Below are 22,123 nucleotides of genomic sequence, written 5' to 3' on the forward strand. Positions count from 1 at the left end.
CTGTGTTTTGAGGAACAAATCATTAGACTGGGACTGCAGCAGGTGGTGAGGGAACCAACAAGAAAAAAAAGTGGCCTTGACCACATCCTCACCAGTCTACCTGTCACAGATACATCTGTCCATGACAGTATTGTTAGGAGTCAGCACGACACAGTATCTTCACACTGAGCATAGGTACAGAACAGGTCTAACAGCTCAAAACTAGGCATACATGAGGCACTGTGGGCCATCAGCAACAGCAGAATTGTATTCCACTACAACCTGTAACCTCAAAGCCAGTACAACCCCCACTCTACCATTACGGTCAAGTCGGGTGACCAACCCTGGAATGGATGAGAGCCACACCAGGTGTGTCTAAAAATGAGGTGCCAACCTGGTGAAGCTACATCGCAGGACTACTTGCATGCTGAACAGTGGAAGCAGAATTTGATAGACAGAGCTAAGAGAAACCACAACCAATGGACCAGATCTAAACTCTGCAGTCCTGCCACATCCAGTCGTGAATGGTGGTGGTGGACAATTAAACAACTCAATGCAGGAGGAGGCTCCACAAATAACCACATCCTCAATGATGGAGGAGCCCGGCACATCAGTGCAAAAGATAAAGCTGAAGCATTTTTAACCATCTTCAACCAGAAGTGCGAATAGATGATCCATCTCAGCCTCCTGCTGAAGTCCCCAGCATCACAAATATCAGTCTTAAGCCAATTTGATTCACTCCATGAAGACACTTCTGAGTGAACTGGACACAGAAAGGGCAATGAGTGTTGACAACACCTCAACTATATCAGCAGATCAGAGGCTTGGAATCCTGCAGTGCGTAACTCACCTCTTGTCTCCCCAAAGCCTGTCCACCATCTACAAGGTACAAGTCAGGAGTGTGATCGAATACGCTCCACTCACCTGGATGTGTGCAGCTCCAACAACACTCAAGAAGCTTGACACCATTCAGGAAAAAGCAGGTCGCTTGATTGGTACCCATTCCACAAACATTCACTGTCTCCAGCACCGGTGCACAGTGACAGCAGTGTGTACCATCTAAAAGATGCACTGCAGGAACTCACCAAGGCTCCTTAGACAGCACCTTCCAAACCCATGACCACTACCATCTAGAAGGACAAGGACAGCAGAAACATGGGAACACCACCACCTGGCAGTTCCTGGCTTGGTCAGCGTTTAGTGTCCATCCCTACTTGCACTTGAGATGGTGGTGGTGGTGAGCTAATTTCTTGAACCGCTGCATCCCCTGTGAAGTAGGTTCACACGCAGTGCTGTTAGAGAGGGAGTTCCAGGATTTTGACCTAGTGACAGTGAAGGGATATATTTCCAAGTCTGGATGGTGAGTGGCCTGGAGGGGAATTTCCATGTGGTGGTGTTCCCATGTGTCTGCTACCCTTGTCCTTCTAGATGGGAGCAGTCGTGCGTTTGGAGGTTCTGTCCAACCAAACTGCCCTCAAACAGCTTCCAAAACAAACTGCTGTTCTCTCCCTGTGACCTCTGGTAACCAGGCAACAGCCCAGGTTTGTTCCCTCTCTCCCAAGTGACTGCCTGATCGTAAAAGCTTTCCATTAATTAACACTAACGAATCCTTTAGTCATAAAACTCGTTAAAAAAAAAAGTAGACAATAGAGCCTTAGATTTGCTGTCTCCATTTCAAAAGTGAAACTAGATCCCAGGCCAGCTGTCCAGCTCAGCTCATGTTCTTCCATTTTGTCAGAGAAAAATTCAGTCTTAAAGGACATGCTACTGACAAACCGATGTGTGGAGGCGGAGGATGCGGATATGGTTCTTAATGTATACTTTGCGTCTGTCTTCATCAAACAGGGTGACAATGCAGACATTGTAGTTAAGGAGGAGGAGTGTGCCGTATTGGATGTGATAAACATCGAAAGAGAAGTATTAAGGGGCTTAGCATCCTTGACAGTGGATAAATCGCTAGGGCTGGATGAAATTTAACCCAGGCTATAAAAAGAAGCCAGGGAGGAAATAGCAGAAGGTCTGACCATCATTTTCCAACCCCCACTGGTGACAGTTGAGGCTCTGCAGGATTGGAGGACTGATAATGTTGTACCTTTAAAAAGGGAGCAAGGGATAGACCGAATATTACAGGCCAGTCAGTCTAACCTTGGTAGTGGACAAATTATTGGAATCAAATCTGAGAAACATAATAAACTGTCACATAGAAAAGTACAGATTAATCAAGGATAGTCAGCATGGATTTGCTAAGGGAAGATCATGTCTGGCTACCTTGATTGAATTGTTTGAGGAAGTAACAAGGAGGATTGCTGAGGGTAGTGGAATTGATATTGTCTACAGGGATTTTAGCAAGGCTTTTGACAAGGTGCAACATGGCAGACTGGGTAAACAGCTAAAAGCCAATGGGGCTCAGGGGAATGTAGCAAGCTGGATACAAAATTGGCTCAGTGGCAGGAAACAAAGGGTAATTGTTGAGGGGTGTTTTTGTGTTTGTTTCCAGTGGGGTTACACAGTACCCAGTACTAGGTCCCCTGCTTTCTTTCTTTATTTATTCATGGGGATGTGGGCATCGCTGTCTAGGCCAGCATTTATTGTTCATCTCTAATGGCCCTTGCGAATGTGGTGTTGAGCTATCTTCTTGAAACGCTGTAGTCCATGTGGTGTAGATATGCCCTCAGTGCTGTTAGGGAGGAAGTTCCAGGATTTTTACCTAGCAATAGTGAAGGAACGGTGATAGAGTTCCAATTCAGGATGGCGTGTGGCTTGGAGGGGAGCTTCCAGGTGGTGGTGTTCCCATGTGTCTGCGGCCAATGTCCTTCTAGATGGTAGTGGTTGTGGGTTTGGAATTTGCTGTGTATGGAGCCTTAGTGAGTTCCTGCAGTGCATTTTGTAGGTGGTACACCTACGTCGGTGTTGGAGGGAGTGAATGTTTGTGGATGGGATGACAATCAAGTGGGCTGCTTTGTCCTGGATTGTGTCAAGCTTCTTGAGTGTTTTTGGAGCTGCACCCATCCAGGCAGGTGGGGAATGTTCCATCATAATCCCGACTTTGGCCTTGTAAATGGTGGACAGGCTTTGGGGAGTCAGGTGAGATATTCCCCTCAAGATTTCAAGCCTCTGACCTGCTCTTGCAGCCACAGTATTTATATGGCTGGTCCAGTTCAGTTTTTGGTCAGTGTTAACCCCAGGATGTTGATAGTAGGGTATTTGGTGATGGTAATGCCATTGAATGTGAAGGGATGATGGTTAGATTCTTTCTTGTTAGAAATGGTCATTGCCTGCCACTTGTGTGATGCGAAAGTTACATGCCACTTGTCAGCCCAAGCCTGGACGTTGTCCAGGTCTTGCTGCATTTGGACATGAACTGCTTCAGTATCTGAGGAGTCGCGCATGGTGTTGAATATTGTGCAATCATCAGCGAACATCCCCACTTCTGACCTTATGATGGAAGGAAGGTCATTGATGAAGCATCTGAAGATGGTTGGGCCTAGGACGCTGCCCTGAGGAACTCCTGCAGTGACATGCTGGGACTGAGATGATTGACCTGCAATAACCACAGCCAGCTCCCTTTGTGCTAGGTATGACTCCCACCAGCGGTGAGTTTCCCCCCGATTCATATTGACTCCAGTTTTGCCAGTGCTCTTTGCTGCCACACACGGTCAAATGCTTTCCTAATGTCAAGGGCAGTTACTCTCACCTCAGCTCTTGAGTTCAGCTTTTTTGTGGTATATAATAATAATTTGGACATAAGTGTAGGGGGAATGATGAAATGATGAAGAATTTTACAGACAACACAGAAATTGGCCGCGCAGTTGATAGTGAGGAGGATTTCTGTAGACTGCAGGAAGATATCGATGGAATGGTCAGATGGGCAGAAAAGTGGCAAGTGGAATTGAACACAGAGAAGTGTGATGCTACATTTGGGGAGGTCACACAAGGCAAAGGAACATAAACTTTATGGGAGAATATTGAGAGGTGTAGATGAAATGAGGATCCTTGAGTGAATGTCCACAGATCTGTGAAGGGAAAAGTCATGAATGTTATGATTTCTTAATCATGACGGGTCCCCCCCAGTAACGCAGCGTCAGATTCTGTACACGGTCTTGTGGGATCTGGTTTATTGAGGATTGTTTTTTCTCAGTTCCTCTGACTTGGCTTTGGCCAGAGTGGATTCCAATGCAATGGGAAAAGTCTCTCCAGGCGAAATCAATTGGTTGGGCTGGTTTGCAAAAACCATTCTCCTTGCAGGTGGAGGATTCTAGGTCAATTATATAATGGATATAAAATGGATAGTCCACTAGGTCCGATCTGTTCTAGGTGGGATGAAAACTGGTTAACAAACATCCCTGTTTTGTTTTTATTTCCGACAACCAATAATGGAAAATGATCTATTTGTTCATGCCGGAAAGCAGTAGAAGTTGCACCTGCCAACACTGCCACATCTCTTTGTGCCATCTCATATAAGCAAACTGATGAGGTAGACTTTATAAGACCTTTGACTAAATCCACAAAGATTATTGATGGGGTTTCTTCAAATGAAGGTAAACTCCAATTGATAACTAGTGACAATGGCAAAGTTGTTCAAGGTAGCAATAAATTTTGGAAAAATTCCCCAGAGATGGAGGAATCATTAAACCTACCTTCAGACAATTTTAATTTGATGTTTTATAATTCAAATTATACAACTCTTCATACAGGATCAAGTCATCATAATAATAATAATGTTAGTGATGCCGATTTTTCTAATGATTCAATTTTAATTAAAAATATTGTTAAATCCAGTTGCTATTCTATAAGTAAACCTAATCTGACTAATTCTGTATCTATAAATGATAACACAAAGATAAGTTATAATCAAGAAATTGTGATTCCTCCTAAATTGACGCCTTTCCACAATTTTAATGGTGGCATCAGAATTCATTATCCTTGTAACCAATTTCCTGTACAGCCTGTAATGAACTTTTAAGTTCCATAACAAAACTTAGGAAATGTCTCTACAATAATCATAAAATCACTAGGATTTTTATTGTTTGTGGTAAGTGTGGCAAGGAAGGTCAATACCATTCTATTGCTGGTGGTACTATTGATGGTAACAGCAATATGGATTTTTTTTTGTCCAATTTGTAATAAAAGTTTCAAATTGAATTGAAGTCTTAGTCAACACAAAGCACATAGGCATGCCAATGTTAGAAATACTGATAGAATAACAACCCTAAGTCAACTCCGGGGCACCACTAGTGAAAAATCAATATGGACAAAAGAAGAAGTAACATTGCTTCTCCAACGCGAACAACAATGTGTAGAAATATTAATGTTGTGATAGCTAAAACCTTAGTATCAAAAACTAATAAACAGATCTTCAAAAGCGAAGATTGGCTGGAATGATGAAACTTTGGAAAGAAATGATTCTCTCATGTAGCATAACATCTAATGTAACATCAAATGAGATTATTTTTATGTCATCTGAGGACAAAATTGAAAAATGGTCTGAAGAAATAATGGTGGGCGAGTTCGATCATAATGCAGACAATTTAATTTCATCTAGTGTAGCAAGTGAAAATGTTCATCATAATAAAGAGAACATTGATACAATGATTGATAAAACTAAAAATGAAGAGGACAAAAGACAAATCAAAACTTTAATTGGACAAATATTTGACAAAATGACTTCTTCCAGATTACAATAAGTGAGAATAATTAAAAGACAATTAAGAATCCCACAATACATTCATTAAACTCGATGGTATTATTAAAAAGGCCATCAAAAACATTTTGCATTTCCCTGCCAATATCACTGATGGAATTTTATAGTTGAGAACAAGAGGTGGAGGCTTGGTTCTTACAAACTTAGAGGTACAGGTATTGGCAGCCCTATTAAGGAAGATAAAAGCTTTGGCATAATCGACAGATCACATAATTAAGGCATCCCTTCTATATTGTGACGTCAATGTGCAATGGAAAATAGAACAAAGAGAAGATCTTAATATACGTAAGGAGATTTCTGATTTGTCAGGAAAACACCAAAATCAATCGAGTAGTAACTCAGTTGCCCTGAGATGTACCCCTATTGAAAATTCATCACAGACACTCTCCATTGTTTAAGAAATGGTCGATCTTTAATAACCAGGGTATTGGTCTATCATACTTTTATAATGATAATGACTTTGTATAATCACTGGCTTCATTTAATCTTTTCAAATGATCAAATATTCAAATATTTATTCAGTCTCTATCATTAAGAAGTAATATTTATCTGATCAGATGTTTTTTAATCTCTTGGCAGGTAAGGGCAGATGAAAAGTTGGAAAAGACGCAATGTCCTGAATGAAGCAATATTTCCAGTAACTGTACATTGGTGAAGAATGCTCAAATACATAGACATAAAAAAATTCTTGATCTCCTCAAACAAAAGGTCATAAAATACGGATATACAGCATATGTAGAACCAAAGAGCATCTAATGGTACATTCTGGAAACCTGATGTAATATTTTGAAAGGGTAACAATGTTGCCACAGTCGATGTTTCCACAAGGCACAAAGACAATAACAACTAACTTGTGGAATGTCAGCCATATTCCTCAGATTGCAACGCATGATGGAGGAATCTGTCCACCTTCATTCCGACGTGATAGCGCCAGCATGCCAACACACCAAGGTCAACACTGGCAGGATGGCAGCCGCCACAGAGACCTTGATCCAGGACATTGTGCCTGTGCTGCTGCAGGAGTTGCACTCCATCGCTGTAGGCATTGGTGGCATCCAGCAGTTGCTATGTGAGAGGGGGCCAGGGCGTCTCGGTCCCATTCCAGCTGCCCCTTCTCCTCAAATAATCAGCCAGTGCCCTCGGTCACCCATAAGGAGGAGGACCAGCAGCTGCACCCCCCCCCGGGTCCATCCATTTAGGAGCACAACAGTGGCACACTTGTTCACAACATGTCTGTAATGTTCACAAATGTAAATACAATCGCACCCATTTCACATCTCCTCTTGTGAAAGCCTCCTTTCTATGATGTGCTGTGTTGCTGTCAATCAGGTGTGAACCATGGTCCCTCCCCTCACTTATCACAGATGTTGCTGTTACACCTGCCTCATCTGGCCCGGGCTATGGCCTGTTCTCCTGCACCTTCAGCTTCTTCCAACTCAATATCCTCCACCCCTTCGAGGTCCTCTTCATTGAAGGAGCTGTGCAGCTCCTCCATCTCATTATCTGGCAAGACCCTCCCACTTTGCAGTGGCAGGTTGTTCAGTCTGCAGCAAGCCATGATGATCCATGAGACCCTCTGGGGAGTGTACTGGAGTGCTCTGCCAGATCTGTCCAGGCATCGGAATCGCACCTTCAGGATATCTATGGTGTGCTCCACCAATGCACGGCTAGCGCCATGAGCCTCATTGTACCTTCTCTCTGCAGGAGTCTGAGGCAGAAGCACGAGCATCATCAGCTACATCCGTTGTCGCCGCGGAGCGTGCCCTGGATCCTGTGCAGTCCCTCGAAGATGTCTGGGATCTGCGATTACTCAAGGTGTATGAGTCATGAACACTTCCTGGGTGCCTCGTGCAAGCCTGCTTTTGGTCGCAGACCAGCTGTACATTGAGGGAGTGGTAGCCTTTCCAGTTTATGTACTGGACTGCCTGTTGCCAAGGAGCATTTATAACCACATGAGTGGAGTCAACAGCACCCTACACCTGTCAGAATCTGGCAATATCAGCTAAGGCCAGTGGTCTGGCAGCCTGGTTTGCTTGATCTCTGTCAAAGTCGACGTAATTGTGGGCCTTGGAAAAAAGGTTGTCAGTGACCTCATGAACGCATTTGTTCTTGGATGCTTGATAGGTCACACAGAGGTCCCCATTGGACCCCTGGAAAGAGCCACTGGCAAAGAAGCTCACACAATCCCAGAATTTTAACGGCACAGAAGGAGGCCATTTGGCCCATCATGCCTGCACCGGCTCTCCAATAAGCATTGTGACCGAGCGCCATTGCGCTGCCTTTTCCCCGTACCCCTGCACCTTGTTTCTATTCAAATAATCATCAAATGCCCTCTTGACTGCCTTGATTGAACTTGCCTCCACCACACTTCCAGGCAGTGCATTCCAAAGCCTAACTACTCGCTGTGTGAACAAATTTTTTCTCACATCACATTTGCTTCTTTTGCAAATCACTCTAAATCTGTGTCCTCTCGTTCTTGATCCTTTTATGAGTGGGAACAGCTTTACCCTATCTACTCTGTCCAGCCCCCTCATGATTTTGAACACCTCCATCAAATCTCCTCTTAGCCTTCTTCTCTCCAAGGAGAAAAATCCCAGCCTCTCCAATCTACCCTCATAGCTGAAGTTTTTCATCCCTGGGACCATTTTTGTAAACCTCTTCTGCATTCTCTTCAATGTGTTCACACCTATAATGTGGAGCCCAGAACTGTACACAATACTCCAGCTGAGTGCGGTGATTACTTTCACAGCCACCTGCAATGGATGCCCTCCCAGTCCCCTTGGCACCAAATCCTGCAGAATGTGGCAAATGTGAGTCACCAGATCCATGGGCTTGTGAAGCCCTTGGTGACAATGGTCCTCACTCATCTGCAGATAAGACAAGCGAGTTCTGTAGACCCTGTATCTTGCAAGCTGCCTACTTACGACGGCTCTGTGAGCCCCATCCCCTGCATCCGGAGGAGGCCCCTCTGTCACTTGGTCTTGAGGATTCTGCTCTTCCCTTTGGCGAACAAGGTACCTCCATCACAATCTTCTCCTTCTTCTCCCCTGCCTGTAGACAATAATACAGGCAGTGATAAACCCTGGCTCCATCTTCCTTATGGTCTCCTCTCTGCATTATCAAAGGTAAACAGACAAGCGTCAGCATTAGTCTCTAAAAGCCCTCTTCTCGTCAATGAGTCGTCAGTGATTGAGGCTTTAAGGGCTTTGTTTCTGAGTCGGAAAGTGCCCCCATCTGAAATGCTGGCCAGTGTGGGGAGCATTTAGCTAGCTCTGCTTTCATGCCCTCATATTGCCCTAAATTAAATTTAAAATATTAGTCTTGGATGCACTCATTTCTCCCTCAAAATGAATGTAAAATTCAATCATATTATGATCGCTGCTACCTATGGGGTACCTTCACTATGAGGTTTTCAATTAATCCTATCTCGTTGCACAATACCAATTCTAGTATAGCCTGCTCTCTGGTTGGCTCCAGGACATGCTGATCTAAGAAACTATCCTGAAAGCATTCTATGAATTCCTCATCTATGCTACCTTTGCCCATCTGATTTTTCCAGTCTATGTGTAGATTAAAATCCCCCATGATTATTGTTGAACCTTTCTGACAAGCTCCTATTCTCTCTTCTTTTATACTCTCTCCGATTATGTAGTTACAATTAAGGGGCCTGTACACCACTCCCACAAGTGACGTCTTGCCTTTATCATTTCTCATTTCAACCCAAACCACTTCTACATCCTGGTTTCCTGAACTTAGGTCATCCCTCTCTAATGTGCTAAAACCATCATTAATTAACAGAGCTACATGTGTTTAGATACTGAGCCTTTAGTTTTATCCAGCCTTATCTGCTGATTTACTTGTGGAATTGTACTCCCTGTCCCTGTCACAGTCAATTTATCATTTCCCATATTAATACCTTTCTCCCTTGCCTTGTCTCAACTCTTTGGTTTATCACATCATCCCAAATCTGATCCCCTTGGCCCCCACCATTCAGTGTAAAACCCTTTCTATATCCCTAGTTATGTGGCTCACGAGCACACCAGTCCCAGCACGGTTCAGGTGTAGACTGTCCCAACAGTACAGATCCCACTTTCCCCAATACTGGTGCCAGTGCCCCACGAACCAGAACCTACTTCACCCACACCAGTCTTTAAGCGGCACATTCATTTCTCTAATCTTATTTGCCACATGCCAATTTACATGGCTCAGGTAAAAATCCAGATATTATTAGCTTTGAGGTTCTGCTGCTTAATCTGGTGCCTAGCTCATCATACTGACTATGCAGAGCCTCCTTCCTCATCCAGCCTATGTCGTTGGCACTTACATGGACCATGACCACTGGGTCCTCCCCCACCCACTGCAAGTTCCTCTCCAGCCCTGAGTAAAAACCCTGGCATCGGGCAGGCAACACAGCCATCTGGACTCTCGATCTTTGCTGCAGAGAACAGTTCAATTCCTGTCACTAAAATGTCCCCTACTTACCACAACATTCCCTTGTGCCTCCCCCACTTGAATGGCTTCCTGTACCACGTTGCCATGGTCAGTTGCTCATCCTTCCTGCAGCCCCCACCTCTCATCCAAACAAGCTGAGAAAGTCTCAAACCTATTGGTCAATTACAGAGGCTCACACTCCTGCGCTCCTGCCCTCTGGGTGCCCTTACCTGCCTCAGCTACAGTCACACCCTCCCTGTCCCTGACTACCTTCCAAATCAGAAGGCCCTATCCTAAAGGGTGTGACCACCTCCTAGTACAAAGAATCCAGGTAACTTTCCCCTTCACAGATGTGTCACAGTGTCTGCAGCTCAGCCTCGAGCTCAATAACTGAGCTGAAGCTCCTCAAGCTGCAAACATTTACTGCAAACGTGCTTGCCCTGGATAACACTGTTATCCAGGAGCTCCCACATGCTGCAATCTCGACACATCACCTGTCCTGCCATATTTATGTGCTTCAATTAATTACTTAATTATTTTATTCAGTTATTTATTTTCTTTTATATATTTATTAATCTCATCACAAATTCCAGTATATTTTAAATTTTCGGAATAGAATACACCTTGACCACTCCCCAGATACTCACCAAACAGTTAGCTAGCTACCCCTGTAGCAGAGCAAGAACCAATTTCTACAGGGTGAGAGATTTAGAAAAGGCAAAGGAGCACCTCCCTCCCCTCCTCATCAAACTCTCTTGACTCACCAAACTCGCATACTCCATTGAGGTCGCACACTCAGTGCTGGTTGAACTGAGATTGTCTGAATTTATATGTTCTAAACAAGAAGACCAGCTGAATCTCCGGGTCACATTTTCACTCGCTCTTCTATGTGGTGGTTACTGTCTCTGTGTCCTCTCACTCTTCTAGGTGGTCGTTACTGTCCAAGATTAAGAGATAGTTCAATAGATGTTGAGTGGCAGACATTTAAAGGGATATTTCAGAATACACAGATACATCCCATTGAGAAAGGAAAATTCCAAGGGGAGGGCCCACAATCCGTGGTTAACCAAAATAGTTAAAGACAGTATCAAACTTGAAGAAAAAGCATAATATTACACAAAGAGGGGAGGCAGGTCATAAGGTTGGAAAGGATATAAAGAACAGCAAAGAATGACAAAAAGATTAATAAGGAGGAAAAAATTAGAGTCCGAGAGAAAGCTAGCTAGTAATATAAAGACAGATGATAAGAGTTTCTCTAATTAATTAAATAAGAAAAGAGTTAACAAAATGAGCATTGATCCTATAGAGAGTGTGCCTGGGGAATTGATAATGGAAAGCAGGAAGATGGCAGATGAATTGAGCAGGTATTTTGCTTCGGTCTTCACTATAGAGGATACAAGTAACATCCCAGAAATCACTGTAAATCAGGAAATGGAAGGGAGGGACTTGGGAAAATTACAATCACCAGGGAAGTGTTATTACGCAAATTGTTGGGACTGTGGGCTGAGAAATCCCTGGGTCCAGATGGACCTCACCCAAAGGTCTTGAAAGAAGTGGCTAGTGAGATAGTTGATACATTGCTTTTAATTTTCCAAAATTCCCTTGATCTGGGGAATATTCCATTAGATTGGAAAATACAAATGTAACTCCTTTATTCAAAAAGGGAGGGACACAGAAAGCAGGAAACTACAGGCCAGTTAGCCTAGCATCTGTTGTAGGGAAATTGTTGCAAGTCATAATTAAAAATGTTAAAGCAGGGCATTTGGAAAAAACTCAAGGCAATCAGGCAGAGTCAATGTGGTTTTGTAAAAAGGAAATCATGTTGAACCAATTTATTGGAGTTATTTGAGGGAGTTACATGTGCTGTGGATAAAGGGAAATCAGTTGATGTACTGTACTTCGATTTCCAGGAGGCATTTGATAAAGTGCCACATCAAAGGTTATTGCAGAAAATAAAAGCTCATGGGGGATACATATTGGCATGGATAGAAGATTGGCAAGCTAACAGTAGACATAGAGTTGGCATAAATGGGTATTTTTCAACGTTGGCAGGATATGATGAATGGTGTGCCACAGGGATCAGTGCTGGGACCTCAACTTTTTACAAGTTATATAAATGATTTGGATGAAGGGACCAAAGGGATGGTCGCTAAATTTGATGATGACAGAAAGATAGGTCGGAAAATAAGTTGTGAAGAATACATAAGGAGGCTACCAAGGGACATAGATAAGTTAAGTGAGTGGGCAAAGGTCTGGAAAATGGAGTATAATGTGGGCAAATGTGAAATTCTTCATTTTGGAAGGAAGAATAAAAAAGAAGCTTATTATCTCAACGGTGAGAGCTCTGAGATTCAGAGGGATCTGGGTGTCCTAGTGCATGAATCGCATAAGGCTAGTATACAGATACGGCAAGTAATTAGAAAAGCTAATAGAATGTTATTGTGAGGGGAATTGATTACAAAAGTAAGGAGGTTATGCTTCAGTTGAGCAGGGCATTGGTGAGATGACATCAAGAATATTGCTTACAGAACTGGTCTCCTTATTTAAGGAAAGATGTAAATGCGTTAGAAGCAGTTCAGAGAAGGTTTACTAGACTAATTCCTGACATGGGTGGGTTGTTGTGGTAATCTGAGGTGCAACACACCTTTAAGAGAACGTGAGCAGATTGACCATTTGATTATGTTACCCAATTGCTGGGTAGCATGGCTTACATTGTTAATTGGTTGTTTTAGAGTGGGGTTTGGTTTGAGAAGGCACTTGTGTTAGTGTTCCGTTACTTATGTTAATAAACAGCATGTGTTTCATCTTACAATGGTCTCTTCATCTGCATCATCTTGATTGCCAACTCACCCATCAGTAGATAGACGTGCAACTGTGTTCACTGAGCAAAGCAACTTGAAAGAAGGAACATAACAATTGTCTTATGAGGAAAGGTTGGACAGGTTAGGCTTGTAGCCACTGGAGTTTAGATGAATAAGAGGTGACTTAATTGAAACTTTTATGATCCTGAGGGGTCTTGACAGGTTGGATGTGGAGAGGATGTTTCCTCTTGTGGGAGAATCTAGAACTCGGAGCCACTGTTTAAAAATAAGGGGTTCCTCATTTAAGACAGAGATGAGGAGAAATTCTTTCTCTGAGGATTGTGAGTCTTTGGAAATCTCTTCCTCAAGAGGTGGTGGAAGCAGGGCCTTAGAGTATTTTTAAGGCGGGACCAGGTAGATTCTTAACACAGGGATGAAAGGTTATCAGGGTAGGTGGGAATGTTGGGTTGACGTTACAAAGAGAACATCCATGATCTTGCTGAATGGCGGAGCCAGCTCGAGGGGCTGAATGGCCTCCTCCTGCTCCTAATTTGTATGTTTGTATGTTCCTAATTCATATATAGTTCAGTTGGGTGCCCCTTTAATTGCCCCCCCACAAGTGTATGCACCTGTCCTCCAATCTGCCCACACAGCCCTCGCCAGCAGAGCTTCTCCTCATTATAATTTTGTGCTGCACCATCGCTGCAGGTTGGAAGATGGTGGTGCAGAACTCTCACTGCCAGACCAGCTTGGACCCTCCCTGTGTGAGTATGGAAACCCCTCCCATTGTCACGGGGAGCTTCCTGTTCTGGTTTCCCTCCCTCACAGCTCTCTCAACCCTCCCCCTGTGTTCCTGGATCCCATCATCTTTGTGGTGCATATCTGGTTAATGGCCCCTGAGCATTTTGAGGTGGATGTGCCCATGGCCCGTTTGGGCCTCGCCCATCCCATCTTGAGGCCACTTACACAGACTAAATAGACTCTACCCCACACCCTCAGTAACCCCCACAATGTCTTTTCCCCATCAATAGGCTGCAGTGCCCCCCCCCCCTTCCACAGTGCAGCCCTAGCCCTGCAGCACAGTACAGGCAACCCCCACCTTACCACTGGTCTAGGAAGTAGAGATTTGCCTGTGACAACCCCCTGAGAGCGATGTAGTGCTGCCTGCAAAGCCTGGTGCTGATTCCTGTGAGCGCTGCAAGATGCAAGGTAGGCAAACGAACCTCGAAGTGAGGAGTGGAATGCAGGTCGCCAGGTGCACGTCGCTTATGTTATGAAACACGTCGTTCTAATTGTACGCCAATATGCCCGCATGATCCAGCATTCGGGGCTGATTCCAGTGAGGAATCCTTTTAATGAGATGCAAATATATTGAAATGTTTCTGACGTGGGAACCACGGCCTCTCATTGGCGGCTGTAATGCACGACCTGGTCTTACGATGGCTTAAAACCATTTTTTGGCCCTCTCGTGATATTTCCCACCCTTGCCCAACACAAATGAGAGGGGAAAATCCTGGTCCATCTATCTCTCTTGCCCTTCCACAAATTCCAGTGTGGTTTTGGCTTTGAGTTTAGACATACAGCCTAGCACCTGCATCAAGAACAGCCTCACCAAAGACACAGAAGGCTGCCTTCTCCATCTCAGGCGATGAGCTGACCATTACAAGCATCCAATGGCGTGTGTTACAATTCACTCAGAGAGTCCAAGTTGCTGTGCCAACAGGCACTTTAGCACGCATGTTGTCCTCTGGAGTTATGGATAGGGATGGTAGAGACTCCAACTTTCTTTCCAATTTTTGGCTGACCAGGAATCTCTCCCACTCTTACCGCCTGTGTGTGTTGGAAAGATTTGCAGGTTGATATGAAGCCTCTTTTGCCACATTTGGAATTGTCAGCCATTAAGCGGGACTTGAACCCAGAGCTTCTGACTCAGAGACAGGAACACTACCCACTGCGCCACAAGGCCTTCTTGCAAATGTTTACAAGCCACCAAATGAACAGTGGCTCAAAATCACAATATAGCCTGCAGCACACCCAATCATCTACATTAGTGACTTCAACAGCTAACATCACATGTGGGGGCACGTCAACAACAACACTGCGGGAGAACAGCTGTCAGACTGGGCCTCTGTGCATGATCTAAAAGTTGTGTATGCTACAAAGCAGCCTGGCATCCCATTCCGCCAGGCAGCAGAAAGACTGCTCACCTGAACATTGCTTCATGACCCACAACAGCAATGACCAACCACAGGTGTACTCTTGACAATGCTGCCCCATCTTTCCCCACTCTCAACATGGCCCAAGTCTCATTCACATCAGCCTCGAACGACCATCCATTCACAATGTGCCCTGGAGCAACTCGGCAAAGTTTCTTTGACAGCACCTTCCAAACCCATGACCTCTACCAGCTGGAAGGACAAGGACAGCAGACGCATAGAAACACCATCCTGACCTGGGAATATATCACCATTCCTTAATCACTGCAGGGTTAAAATTCTGGATCTTCACTTTCAGTTTCTCAAAAGCAATTAGCAATGGGTAATAAAAGCTGGCCTTACCAGTGATGCCCACATCCCACAAATGAATAAAACTAAACCCCTCCTCAGTTCCCTGCAGCTCTCTCCTCTGATAACCTCACCCTGTCAGCAATCTTTCCAGACAACCCCACCACAGCCCCCTCCTCAGATAACTCCACCCCGTCCACACAAATCCCCAACTTGCTTCAGAAAACCCTATCTCTGTAACCCCCACCTCAAATAATATCACTCCTGAAGTCTCCTTCTCAGATAGCCCAGACCCCAGGGAAAGTAGAGACTAATACACAACACTAGTCTCATTTCATCATCTCCAAAGTTTTATTTATTATAATAAAGTAGTTTTGACATCTCTCCACGTGTACAAACAATTGGAGGAATCTCTTTATAAATCATCTTTTATGCAGCAAACAATAAAGAAGTCTCTTGGACTTGCTCTTTCGCAGCTGAGTGATTGATGCAGGGAATTTCTCAGAGGATAAATGTTGGGAATTTGGTACAAATGGGAATTTGGTACAGAGGAGGATGGATGTGTTGCATTTTGTCTCCAGTAATTGCAGTGCTTTGCATTAGAGGTTAATACTTAATCTGCTTCAATCCAAAAGCAGCTCACATATTAGTTAAAAATCTAAAGAATGTAAGCTAACTTGATTAAATACTTAATAACCGATTAAATAAAAAGACAAGGTTACATGGGGCTGGCAGTGCAGGTGGTGTGTCACAGCTGCAGAAAATGTGAGTTTGTGGAGAACATTCTGATGCTGGACAACCTGATCAGCAATAAGTGTCTGAATCTCAAGGGAATTCAGCTCAGAGTTGTTCAGCTGGGGTCCGAGGTGCCAACATTGTGGAACATCAGGGAGGCGGAGAGTTAGCCGAACACTTTGATCCAGGAGACAGTCACCACTTTGGTTCAGTACTAGTTGTCGTCTGAGTTTGGTTACTGGTCGGGGACAGGAGGGTGTGACAGCAAATGAGGAAGGCTTGGGGGAACATTTTCCCCCCATTGGGGGAGAAGTGCGGGAGTGTGTGCTGGTGGCCGGCCTTCTGATTGGCCTTCCGGTCAGGGGGGTGCCGCTATTTTACATGGGGGAGCCAATTAAGGCCCGCCCAGGGTGACGTCTGCCAGGAATCGCTGTGCACTCACTGTGTGGGCACGAGGAGGGGGGAATCCCTCAGCCGGGATTGCGCTCTTTCACGCATGTTGCCTCAGGGATATCGCCTCTGACTCAAAAGTTGACCGAAAGGTAATAAAAAAATTTCACAAACATGTCCCGTCATATGACACTGTCACATGAGTTGGGACATGTCCTTAACTTTTATTTAAACATTTGCTAAACTTTTAAAAGCCCTCATGAAACCCCATCCCGCTCGTGATTGAGCTTTCATGCTTTTTCCAAGGCCCGCCTGGGCTCCCGGCCTGCCCGCCAACCTTAAGGTCCATCAATCAAGTTAATTAGCTTTTTAATGGCCTTAATAGGCCATTGACAGTTCTGAAAATCTAAATGATGCGGGGTGACGTAGGGACGCGCCAGCAAGCGGGCCCCATCCCCGCTCGCCGGCCGGAAAAACTTGCGCTTGGTGTACTAATCTCTAATCCTCAGGATAGGATATTTATCCAGTTCAGCAGCCTTGTTCACAGTTAATTTGTAATCTCCACAAATGCAAATAGTTTGATCTGGTTTCATCACAGGGACTATGGGCGTTGCCCATTCTGAAAATTGGACTGGCTGGATGATGCCCAGCTTCTCTAAGCAGCACAATTCTGCATCCACCGTCTCCTTTAGGGCATAAGGCACAGGTCTGGCCTTAAAGAACTGGGGTGTTGCCTCCAAATCTATATATATTTTAGTTTGTAGGCCTTTTATCTTTCCCAACTCGTCACAAAATACGCTGTCATACTTCCTTAACAGCTAAGGAATTCCTCCTGTACTAACTTGAAAAATTCCTGACCAGTTGAGCTTAATATTTTGTAACCCATCTTGGCCCAGAAGACTAGGTCCTTCACCCGTTGCTATGATCACTGGAAGCTGGGATGTCTAATAGGACACAGGTACTGTGGTGATGCCCTTCACCTGTATTGCCTCTCCAATGTCAGCAATATATGTCTTCAGTTGAGCCATTGTTTGCTCCAGATTCAGTAGTTGGGTACCTTCACTTAGGTATTTAAATCTGTGTTCTCCTCCCATTGTTGTCAAGGCTCCCATGTCTACCTCCATGACTAGAGGATTCCCATTCACTTGAAGGTTGATGGTGATTGGTTCAGTTTTTACAGCATGGACGTCGTGTAGGGAATATATATCAGTATCGGCAGCTTCTGGTTGTGTTATATTATGCACTTCAAACATCTTGGTCTGCTGTCTGGTTGGTTGTCATGATTTCTCCTGCATTGCTTTATTACATGCCCATTATTTTGACAGTTGTGGCATTCTGCCTCTTGAAATCTGCAGGTTTCTGGTACATAGTTACCCCCCACATCTGTAAAAAATTAATTTCTGAATTGCTGGCGAGATACTTCCAGTATGCCTTTTCATTTTTTGAGCAGTAGAGACTGTCTCCCGCTTTGCAGATGTCTCTCTGGTTTTCGTGCCACACCCAGCAGTAGGTTCCCGACCCAACTGAAGAATGGTGCCATTTTGCACACTTCGCAAGGCCTGTGAGTCCCTCTCAGCACTCTCCATTGCTAGTGCTATCTCCATGGTGCGCTTCAAATCAATATTAACTTCTGTAAGTTAGCAGCGCTGAATGGCATCATCGTGTATGCCACAAACCAAACAATCTCGCAACATGTCATTGAGGGTATCCCCGAAGTCGCAGTGCTCCGTCAACTGTTTTACTTTCACGTTATAAATTGCAATTGACTCAACTTGGAGCCCTTAGTCTGGAGTTGAACTTAAATCTCTGCATTATTACCTATGGGTTCTGCTGAAAATGTGTCTTCACGAGGTCTACCAGCTCATTAAAAGATTTAGAATTGGGCACGTTTGGGGCCGTCAGATTACAGATGAGGTTATATGTCCAGCTCCCGCAGACAATTAACAGAATTGCTTTCTGATTCTCCTCCACTGTAATTTCATTTGCCATGAAATAAAAATCTAGATGCTCTATGAACTTGTTCCAATCTTCCATGGACATATCATGAGGGTCAATTCTGCCAAAGAGTGGCATGACTGGTGAGCATTCTTTTCTCTCTTTCTTGAAGTGTTGGTGTACTCACATTAATGAGGTGAGGTGCAGCGTCAGAGCTATTTATCCTCCTCGCCAATTGTAATAAAATTGGTATGCCGGACAGGTTTCTAACTTGAAACAGATAACTTTATTTACACAGCTCTTAAAGAAGATATAGCCTTGAACCAGGTCCATGACTGAAAAGCTCCGCCCATAAGACCATAAGACGTAGGTGCAGAAGTAGGCCATTCGGCCCATTGAGTCTGCTCTGCCATTCAACGAGATCATGGCTGCCCTGATAATCCTGAATTCCACTTTCCTGCCTTTTCCCCATAATTCTTGACTCCTTTAATGATTAAAAATCTGTCTATCTCAGTCTTGAATATACCTAATGACCCAACCTCTACAGCCCTCTGCAGAAAAGAATTCCACAGATTCACTACCCATTGAGAGAAGAAATTCCTCCTCACCTCTGTCTTAAAAGGGTGACCCCTTACTCTGAGATTATGCCCTCTGGCCCTAGACTCTTCCACAAGGGGAAACGACTTCTCAGCATCTACCCTGTCAAGACCCAGAAGGATCTTATATGTCTCAATAAGGTCGCCACTCATTCTTCTAAACTCCAATGAGTACAAGCCCAACCTACTCAACCTCCCCTCATAAGAAAATCCCTCCATACCCAGGACCAATCTAATGAAACTTATCTGTACTGCTTCCAATGCCAATATGTCATTCCTTAGATAAGGGGACCAAAATAGTTCACAGTATTCTAGGTGTGGCCTAACTAGTGCTGTGTATAGGATCAGCAAGAATTCCCTATTTTTATACTCCATTCCCTTTGAAATAAAGACCAATATTTATCTTCTATCAGTTAGCCAATCCTCTATCAATGCTAATATACTACCCCCCATATCATGGGCTCTTATGTTATTAAGTAGCCTCATGTGCAGCATTGATCAAATGCCTTTTGGGAATCCAAATATATTACATCAACTGGTTCCCCTTTATCTATCCTGCTTTTTACCTTCTCAAAGAATTCTAATAAATTTGTCAGGCATGGTTTCCCCTTCATACAGCCATGCTGACTCTGATTGATTGATTATGTATTTCTAAACGCTCTGCTGTTACTTCCTTTATAATAGACTCTTTTTTCCAATGACAGATGTCAAGCTAACTGGCCTATAGTTACGGGATTTTTGTCTCCCTCCCTTTTTGAACAAGGACATTACACTGGTGTTTTCCAATCTTCTGGGACTTTTGCAGAATCTAAGGATTCTTGGAAGATTACTACCAGCGAATCCACTATTTGTGTAGCTACTTCCTTAAATATCCTAGGATGCAACCCATCAGGTCCAGGGGACTTATCGGCCTTTAGCCCCATCAGTTTCACTAGTACTTTTTCTCTAGTGATAGTTATTATATTTATTTCCTCCCCCTCATTTGCTGCTTGATTATTTAGTATTGGAATGCTTTTAGTGTCATTTACTGTGAAGACGGAAGCAAAGTATTTATTCAACTCCTCTGCCTTTTCCTGGTTCCCCATTATTATTCCCCCAGCCTCATTCTCTAAGGGGCCTCTGTTCACTTTGGCCGCTCTCTTCCTTTTTATATATTTTAAGAAGCTGTTACTGTTCATTTTTATATTACTTGCAGTTTACCCTCAAGGTTTATTTTCTCCCTCTTTATTTTTTTTGGTCATCTTTTGTTGGTTTTAAAAACTTTTCCAAACCTCAGGCTTAACACTAATCTTTGCCACATTGTATGTTTTTTTCTTTCAATTTGCTACTAACCTTAAAACTCCCTTGGTTAACCATGTTTGGTTTATCCCCTTCCTATAATCCTTCTTTCTCACTGGGATATATCTTTCTCGAGGGTCATGAACTATCTTCTTAAACGTCTGCCATTGTTTATCAACTGTCTTTTCTGCTAAACTCCTTTCCGAGTCCAGTCCAGCCAACTCTGCCCTCATTCCTTTGTAATTACCCATATTTAAGTTTAGCACCTTTGTTTCTGATCCAAGTTTCTCACTCTCAGGCTGAGTGCTAAATTCTACCATGTTATGGTCACTGTTTCCGATGGGACCTTTTACTCTGAGATCACTTATTAACCTGCCTCATTACACATTACCTGATCCAAAATAGCCTGATCCCTGGTTGGATCCAAAACATATTGTTCTGGGAGCCTGTCCCGAATGCACTCCATGAATTCTGGCCAGCTCTGCCAGGTTGATTTTCACAACCTACGTTAAGATTAAAGTCACCCATGATTATTGTACGGCTTTTTTTACATGCCATCATTCCCTCATGATTTATCCTCTGTCCTACGATATAGCTACTGTTAGGGGGACTATAGACTACTCCCACCAATGTCTTCTTCCCCTTGTTATTTCTTACCTCCACCCATATGGATACTACATCTTCTGATCCAAGATCATTTCTTGCTATCCTACTTATTCCAACTCGTATTAATGAAGCTACCCTACCACCCTTTCCTTCCTGCCTGTCCTTTTGAAAAGTCACGTACACCTGAATATTTAGTTCCCAACTTTGATTTCCTTGTAAGAACATCTCTGTAATGGCTATAAAATTATACACATTAACCTCTATCTGTGCCGTTAATTCATTTATTTTGTTGTGAATACTATGTGCATTTAAGTAAAGAGCCATTAATTTTGCCTTTTTACCAATTTTTCCCCTTTTGACCCTATTTGCTGCTGTTTTTAATGTATGTACACTCTGTCCTTCACTGTCACACTCTGGGTATCAATTCCTAAATAGCTGCTCTGCAAGGCTGCCATATCCGTTTGCTTTGTTGGCCTACGTATTCCCTCTTCAGAACCACCCCACCGCCGCCCCCCCCCCCATCCCCCCATTTACATTAAAGCCCTCTCTACAGTCCTAGTTCTTTGATTCGCCAGGACACTGGTCCCAGCACAGTTCAAGTGAAGCCAGTCCCACTACAGCTCCTTTCTACCCCAGTACTGGTGCCAGTGCCCCATGAACTGAAACGCATTCCTCCCACACCAACCTTGAGCAACGCATTTAACTCCTTGCCATTTTTTTTACCCTATGCCTGTTTGCCAGTGGCTCAGGTAGTAATCCCGAGATTATTACCGTGGAGGTTCTGCTTTTCAATTTAGCTCCTAACTGTTCAAATTCTTTCTGCAGAACCTCTTTTCTAGTCCTGTCAACGTTGTTGGTACCAACATGGATGACGACAACTGGATCACTCCCCTCCCACCTCAAGTTCCTCTCCAGCCCTGAGGAGTCCTTAACCCTGGCACCGGGCAGGCAACACAGCCTTCTGGACTCACGTCCATGGCTGCAGAGAACAGTATTTATCTCCCTAATTATACTGTCCCCTACCACAATTATGTTTCTATTCCCTCCCCGCACTTGAATGGCTCCCTGTACCACGGTGCTGTGGTCAGTTCCCTCATCCTCCCTGTAGTCCCCGCTCATAACTTGCAAGGACTGTTGGACAGTTGCAGTGGCCAAGGCTCCTCAAAC

Source organism: Cetorhinus maximus, unplaced genomic scaffold, assembly GCF_964194155.1.
Source record: "Cetorhinus maximus unplaced genomic scaffold, sCetMax3.hap1.1 HAP1_SCAFFOLD_481, whole genome shotgun sequence".
Lineage (NCBI taxonomy): Eukaryota > Metazoa > Chordata > Chondrichthyes > Lamniformes > Cetorhinidae > Cetorhinus > Cetorhinus maximus.